At 46.1% G+C, this 6,940-nt stretch overlaps 1 pseudogene across 1 annotated transcript; it reads left to right on the top strand.

Annotated features, from left to right (window-relative positions):
• Positions 1–5,561: 5,561 nt before the first annotated feature.
• On the top strand, positions 5,562–6,161 carry LOC308434510 (peroxiredoxin-1-like; annotated as a pseudogene). Its single transcript has one exon. The product of its transcript is annotated as a peroxiredoxin-1-like (transcript).
• The last annotated feature ends 779 nt before the right edge of the window (positions 6,162–6,940 follow it).

The raw sequence follows: 6,940 nt of genomic DNA, 5'->3' as shown, positions 1-6,940 counted from the left end.
CTCTAAACTCCCTGGGGCCTCCAGTCCCTTGAAGGTTAGTTAGGTGCATCTTCACTGACTAAACCCAGACCAGGCAGTCCTCTGTTGTATATGTGTTGAGGGTCCTCATATCAGCTGGTGTATGCTGCCTGGTTGGTGATCCAGTGTCTGAGAGATCTCAGGGGTCCAGGTTAATTGAGACTGCTGGTCCTTTTACAGGGTCGCCCTCCTCCGCAGCTTCCTCCAGTTTTCCCCAAATTCAACCACAGGGTCAGCAGCTTCTGTCCATTGGTTGGGTGTAAATATCTGCATCTGACTCTTTCAGCTGCTTGTTGTGTCTTTCAGAGGGCAGCCATGATAGGTACCTTTTTGTGAGCACTCCATAGCCTCAGTAATGGTGTCAGGCCTTGGGACCTTCCTTTGAGCTGGATCCCCTTTTGGGCCAGTCCCTGGACCTTCTTTTCCTCAGGCTTTCCTTCATTTCTAACCCTGCAGTTCTTTCAGACAGGAACATCAATACCACTGTTGGGAATATATCCAAAAGATGTCTCACCATGTCACAGGGGCACATGCTCCACTATGTTTATAGCAGCCTTATTTGTGATAGCCAGAAGCTGGAAACAACCCAGATGTTCTATGGCAGAAGAATGGATACACAAAATGCGGCTCATTTATACAATGGAGTACTACTCAGCCATTAAGAATGAGAGGACATCCTGAGTTTCGCAGGCAAATGGATGGAAGTAGAAAATATCATCCTGAGTGAGGTAACTCAGATCCAAAAGGACATGCATGGTATGTACTCCCTAATATGTGGATATTAGCTAAAAAGTACAGAATTTTATAATTAGTTTTACTTACTTTATATCCCATTCACTGCCCTTCTCACAGTCATCCGTCCCACAGTCTTTCCCCCATTTTCCCTCCCTTTCTCCTTTGAGTAGGTGGGGACCCCCTCGATATCCCCCAACCCTGGCACATCAAGTCTTCATGGGGCTAGGCACATTCTCTCCCACTGGGACCAGACAAGACAGCGCAGCTAGTAGAACATGTCTCACGTACAGGCAACAGCTTTTGGGATAGTTCCTGCTTCAGTTCTTTGGGACCCACATGAAGACCAAGCTGCTCATCTGCTACATATGTGTGGAGGAGCCTAGGTCCAGCCCGTGTATGTATTTCATTTGGTTGGTTGGAGATGCCCCCTCCTACTACCCCACCCCCACCAGTCACAGATTTTCATTCATTCTCATGGCCATGTGGACATTCTTCCTGTCCCTCTCTACATCTGATCCTGAGTCCCCCCTTCCATTCTTCTCCCCATCCCCTGTCCCATCCATTTCCCTTCCTCCATCTGTTTCTTATGGCTATTTTATTTTCTCTTCTAAGTGAGACTCAAGACTCCTCACGTGTACCTTTCATCTTGTTTAGCTTCTTTGGGTTTGTGGAGTATAACATGGGAATCCTGTATTTTATGACTAATATGCACTTACAAGTGAGAACACACCATGCTTGTTCTTTTGTGACTGTATTATCCCACTCAGGATGATATTCTCAAGATCCATCCATTTGCCTGCAGAATTCATTATGTCTTTGTTTTTAATAGCCGAATAAAATTCCACTGTGTAGATACACCACATTTTCTTCACCTGTTCTACAGTTGAGTGACATCTAGGTTGTTTTCCATTTCTGGCTGTCATGAATAAAGCTGCTGTGAATACAGTTGAACACGTGTTTTTGTGGGATGACATATCTCTTGGCATCTTTTGGGAAAATGCTCAGGAGTAGTATAGCTGGGTCTTGAAGTAGTTTTACTCCCAGTTTTCTGAGAAACTGCCAAATTGATTCCCACAGTGGTTGTACAAGTTTGCATTCCCATCAGTAATGGAGGAGTGACCCTTGCTTCACATTCTCACCAGCATGTGCTGTCACCTGAGTTTATGATCTTAGTCATTCTGACTGGTGTAAGATGGAAACTCAGTCATTTTGATTTGCATTTTCCCTGATGACTAAGGATTTTGAACATTTCTTTAAGTGCTTCTCAGCCATTTGAAATTCCTCTGCTAAGAATTCTCTGCTTAGCTCTGTGCCCCATTTTTAAATTGGGTAACTTGGGTTGTTGGTGTTTAACTTCTTGAGTTCTTTATGTATTTTGGATATCAGCCCTCTGTTGGATATAGGGTTGCTGAAGTTATTTTTCAGTATCTGTGATTACTATAAAGATATGAGTGTTACTATTTCACTTTTAGAAATCTTACCATGCTGATAATTGTTATAATTCATTAGCATTACAGTTGTATAGATCTATAGAATATTTGACTTACTTGGTAGCTTATATATTACTTTCTATTGGTATAAAAACTATGACCGAAAGGAGTATTTTCAGGTTACATACAGCACAATTCTTCTGAGTCCTGTGCCTAAACTGAGTCTTCAGCAATAAGAACTTACTCACAACCTCTTAGAGCTAACCACAGAACATGTCAGTAGCTTGTATTGTTGCTACTAACGTGACAAGGTGAACAGAGGTTCATCATGCCTAGTTATGCAGTATGGGTTAGATAGCCTGTGGCGTTTTCAGAGAGCACTGTCAGTTCAAATTGCATAATAACTCCACATATTCCCACATATAAATAATGATAATGATAATAATAATAATAATAATAACAGTAATGATGAATGTGGGTTAACATGTAATGCACTCGACTTTAGGTAATTATAAAATATTAAATTTCTTGAGGCTCAGAAAGATGTGATTACAGTTTTACAGAAAGTGACCTAGTCAAGCAAATGCAGCAGAACCACCGTTGATGGGAGCTGTACCCTGGGCACATCCGTGCCGCGCCACCCTCAAATTCTCAGTGCTTTTTCTGGGAGGCGATATGAAGTCTAAATGAGCATTAGCAAAACGGTGACAGGGAGTCAGAGGACACTGAAAGCTTGGCTTTATTTAGAATTTCTATTTTGGTGGTGGTGATAGATTTTATGGAGCAAGTATGGGTTGTGCAATCTGTTTCCTTAAAAAAAAAAAAAACCCTCTTTTCTTGCTTGTTCATGAACTTTGTATCATGTGCCCAATTCCACGTATCCCCTTTTCCCTTCAGACATACCCTCAACCCCTGTAACCTCCCCCACAACATAGAAAACACCTCACCGTGGAAGCTGTTGTATGTGAACCACGCTAACGCAGGACACCCTTTAGTCTGCACATCTTTGCTTGCTAGTGTTCATTGTAACAAGTCACTGGTCTGGTCCGAGGCCTCTGTCTTTGGCTACTCTACCAATAGTGGAGCCTCACTGGGGTTCCTCTTGGATGTCTTATTGTTGCCTTGTGTTATGGAGACCCTGTAGGTTTGGATCTTTCAGATGAACCTTTTCCTGCACTCCAGCAGTTCATCGATGGAGAAGATGTCGTGGGGTGGTGGGCCAGTTCAAAGGCCTGGATCTAGGTCTGGAAGGGATCTGAGCTAGTCAGTCTCCCGGCTCCCCTGCTATCATGTTTTTCCGGCCAGTTCACTGGCAACTCCCTCAACCAGGGCCAGCCCTACTTTGCTGTCTAGGCAAGGTGCAGGGCCTGCTCTCCAGAGTGTTGCAGTTGGTGAACGACAGCCAGTTCTCTCACTCTCATGAGCCTGAAGCCGGCTCTCCTGCCTGCCGTAGGTGATGAGGGATAAGGGTAGTGAGGAGAACATCTCTCCCTTGTCCAGCCGCTGCATAGAAGGCACAGGGCAGGCTAAGATCTCCAGTGCTCACACCCTCGGGACAGCTTACCTGCAATCTCCCATGTCCAGGGCCAGCTCTGCTGGGCTGCCCAGACCAGGTGCAGGCCCTGTCTTCCCCAGTGAGTGCTCCAGCAGGTGAAGCGCTCAGTCGAGATGCAGGATGCAGGGTCCACTCCCGAGTGCTGCAGCTAGTGAGGGGCAGGAGCAGCTCTCCTGCTCTGACGACCTTAGGACCAGGTCTCCTGACTGTCAAAGGTACTGAGTGGGAAGGGGGGAGGATGGCGTCTCTCCCTTGTTCATATCACTCCATGGAAGGGCCAGCTCACCTGCAGCTCCCATAATTTGTGGGGCACACTGTAGCTGGCTAGGGGTCGGGTCAGCTTTCCTGCTTTGACACCCCCAGAGCCAGCTCTCCCATGATGCCAAGGTGAAGGGTGGGGCCAGTTCTGCACAGCCCTCAGACATCAGCATGTCCCCAGACAGCAGTCCAGACCAGGGATGTCTGGCCTTGTTGCTGTAGCACCACAGATACAGGCGCCACCTCTAGTGGCAGCAGTGGCCAGAACCCCACCATGTTCCCAGGTAGCATCACCGACTACTCACATCAGGCTATTCCTCACCACTCTCAAGTTTGCAGCTCGGCCTCTCTTCACTGTGCCCACATCCTTATGTTTCTCTTTTTCTCTCATTTCTCCATCACTGACTTGATCCTCTTAGTGGTGCCCATGTCTCTGAGTATCTGGGGTTGTCTCCAGAGTTATGAGCTATGCCCTGCTTGAGAATTATGGCACTGGGCATGGTCATCTTGGGGGTATTGTCTGCCTCCCTTCCCCCACCCACCAGGCTGGCTTAGATCTGAGATGGTGCTCATCTCTGTCTAGCTCCCTGTCTGGACCTCTCCTGGACCTACTTGAGTGGTCCAATGTGAGGGCCATCTGTCTTAGGCTCATTCCTGTCCAGCCTGAGGCCAGTCTTCCAGTCTACAGCTCATGCCCTGCCCCGGAAGCTCATCTGGATGTGTTAGGCACAGATGATGTTCACAGGTCAGGACACTGAGTGCACACTAACCACTCTCCTCTCTGCTACCTACTGACACACACGTGACACAATAGTCACACCTGCAATGCCTCTAGAGGCAGTGCATTTTTTTCTTCTATTCAGGGAAGGCAGGAACATCCTATTTCAGTCTTGGTGTATGTTGTTGGCGGAGGAAATCTCATTTCTTTTGTTGGAGTTCCCATGGAGGTCAAAGCCCTTTAGTTGGGCCTGACTGTCAAGATGAGCCTTCAGGAACATCCATCACCTTTGCCGTCTTTCCGATGGCAGAGACTGGGGATCTGTGATGCTCCCCAGTCAGGGTATCTGTGTGGGATTTTCAGGTGTGGAGCTGAGCCCTGCGTTAATGTGGTGCTGTAGCTACAAGATCACAAAGATTGCTGACACACGAGAAACAAAGTCACAGTTTTATTTTATGCTGCTTGCTGTCCACGGGTCAGGTCCAATCCACAGATGTTAGATGTGCCTCAGGAGACCAGACTCCACTCAAAACCCAGCCAAAGACTTGGGTGGTGAGGCTGTTAGAACATCTACATAATCAGAATATTGAAGCCTTGCATCCTCACTTGACAACAGCATTGTGCATGCGAAATGCTTATGGAATATGGCATTTGCTGTATGAAGAACTTGTTGGGGAATTGCTATTAGTGTTGTTTTATAAAAATAAAAGCTTGGGATGGAGCAACATTGTTGTGTTCCACTAAGTGTGGGGCACTTAGGAATGGGTATTTTTTGGGCAACGTCTTCCTACATTCTCACGGTTGTTTCTGTTTGTGAGACCTGTAGCTCGACCCCGCGGATAGCAAGATGTCTTCAGGAAATGCAAAATTTGGGCATCCAGCTCCCAACTTCAGAGCCATAGCTGTTGGGCCAGATGGACAATTCAAAGATATCCGCCTAAATGATTACAAAGGAAAATATGTTGTGTTCTTCTTTCATTCACCCTCTGACTTTACTTTCGTGTGTCCCACGGAGATCACTGCTTTCAGTGACAGAGCAGAAGACCTTAAGAAACTCAACTGCCAAGTGATCTGAGCTTCTGTGAATTCTCACTTCTGCATCTGGCATGGATTAGCACACCCAAGAAACAAGGAGGGTGAGGACCCATGAACATTCCTTTGGTATCAGGTCCCAAGGGCACCATTGCTCAGGATCATGAGGTCATAAAGGCTGTTGAAGGTATCTCCTTCAACAATAACTCCTCTTTATTATTGATGATAAAGGTATCCTTTGCCAGTTAACAATAAATGGTCTTCCCGTTGGCCTCTCTGTGGATGAGATTCTGAGACCAGTCCAGGCCGTCGAGTTCACTGACAAACATGGGGAAGTGTGCCCAGCTGGCTGGAAACCTGGCAGGGAGACCATCAAGTTATTAAGAGCACGGAGTATTTCTCTAAGCAGAAGTGAGCCCTGGACCAGTTTCCTGCCAGGCAGCACTGAGCAGCCAGAAGAGAACTGTACTCTACCCATGCTTACACACACGATGAGGTGTGATCCAGATTAAGCCTCCACTAGTGGAAATGGCCTGACCTGTGTTTTAGGTTCGGTAGACCATCTTATATATCAGTCACAGAAACCAGCCCGTTAATTCCTTTTTTAAAAAAGTCTCTATTAAACGTGAATTCTGAGCGGGGGGGGGGGAGGAATGGGTGTTTTTCAAGGGAGCTTCCATACCCAAGAGAGGGGAAGGGGAAGGGGTAAGGGGGGGAGGGATTTGTCAGGGCGGGTGGGAATGGGAGAAGAAGAGTGATAGGTCATGATCAGGATGTAAAATGAATAAATAGTTAAAAAAATAAATCATGCACGGGGGTCATAGAGGAGGATTTGAAGCAAGGAAAGTGAAGGGATAAATGACATAATTTTATTATAATCTCAAAAAGAAAAGATATAAGAATTATATGAGATGTAATTCAGCAAAATTATTTTTTTATAATTTATCACTCATTTTATTTATTATTTTTGCTTCAGATATTTATCGAGAAGCTTTGCTGAACTTCATCAAATTCCTTCTTTTTTTGTTTCTTCTGTCACGATTGCTTGTTGGGGCAACAGAAAAAGGCCCCGCCCAGTCCTTCCTTGGGTGTCAGGGTGTGCGGTAAGGTCTGTGCCACCTTGGAGGCTTTCTGTAGAAGGTGATGAGATTCATTTTCTGTCCCTTCCTCCCCTATCCTGGGGTGAAAATGAAC

The sequence above is a fragment of the Micromys minutus genome, assembly GCF_963924665.1.
Source record: "Micromys minutus genome assembly, chromosome: 21".
Lineage (NCBI taxonomy): Eukaryota > Metazoa > Chordata > Mammalia > Rodentia > Muridae > Micromys > Micromys minutus.
Note: the sequence above shows the minus strand (reverse complement) of the source record. Positions and strands in the feature narration are given on the sequence as shown.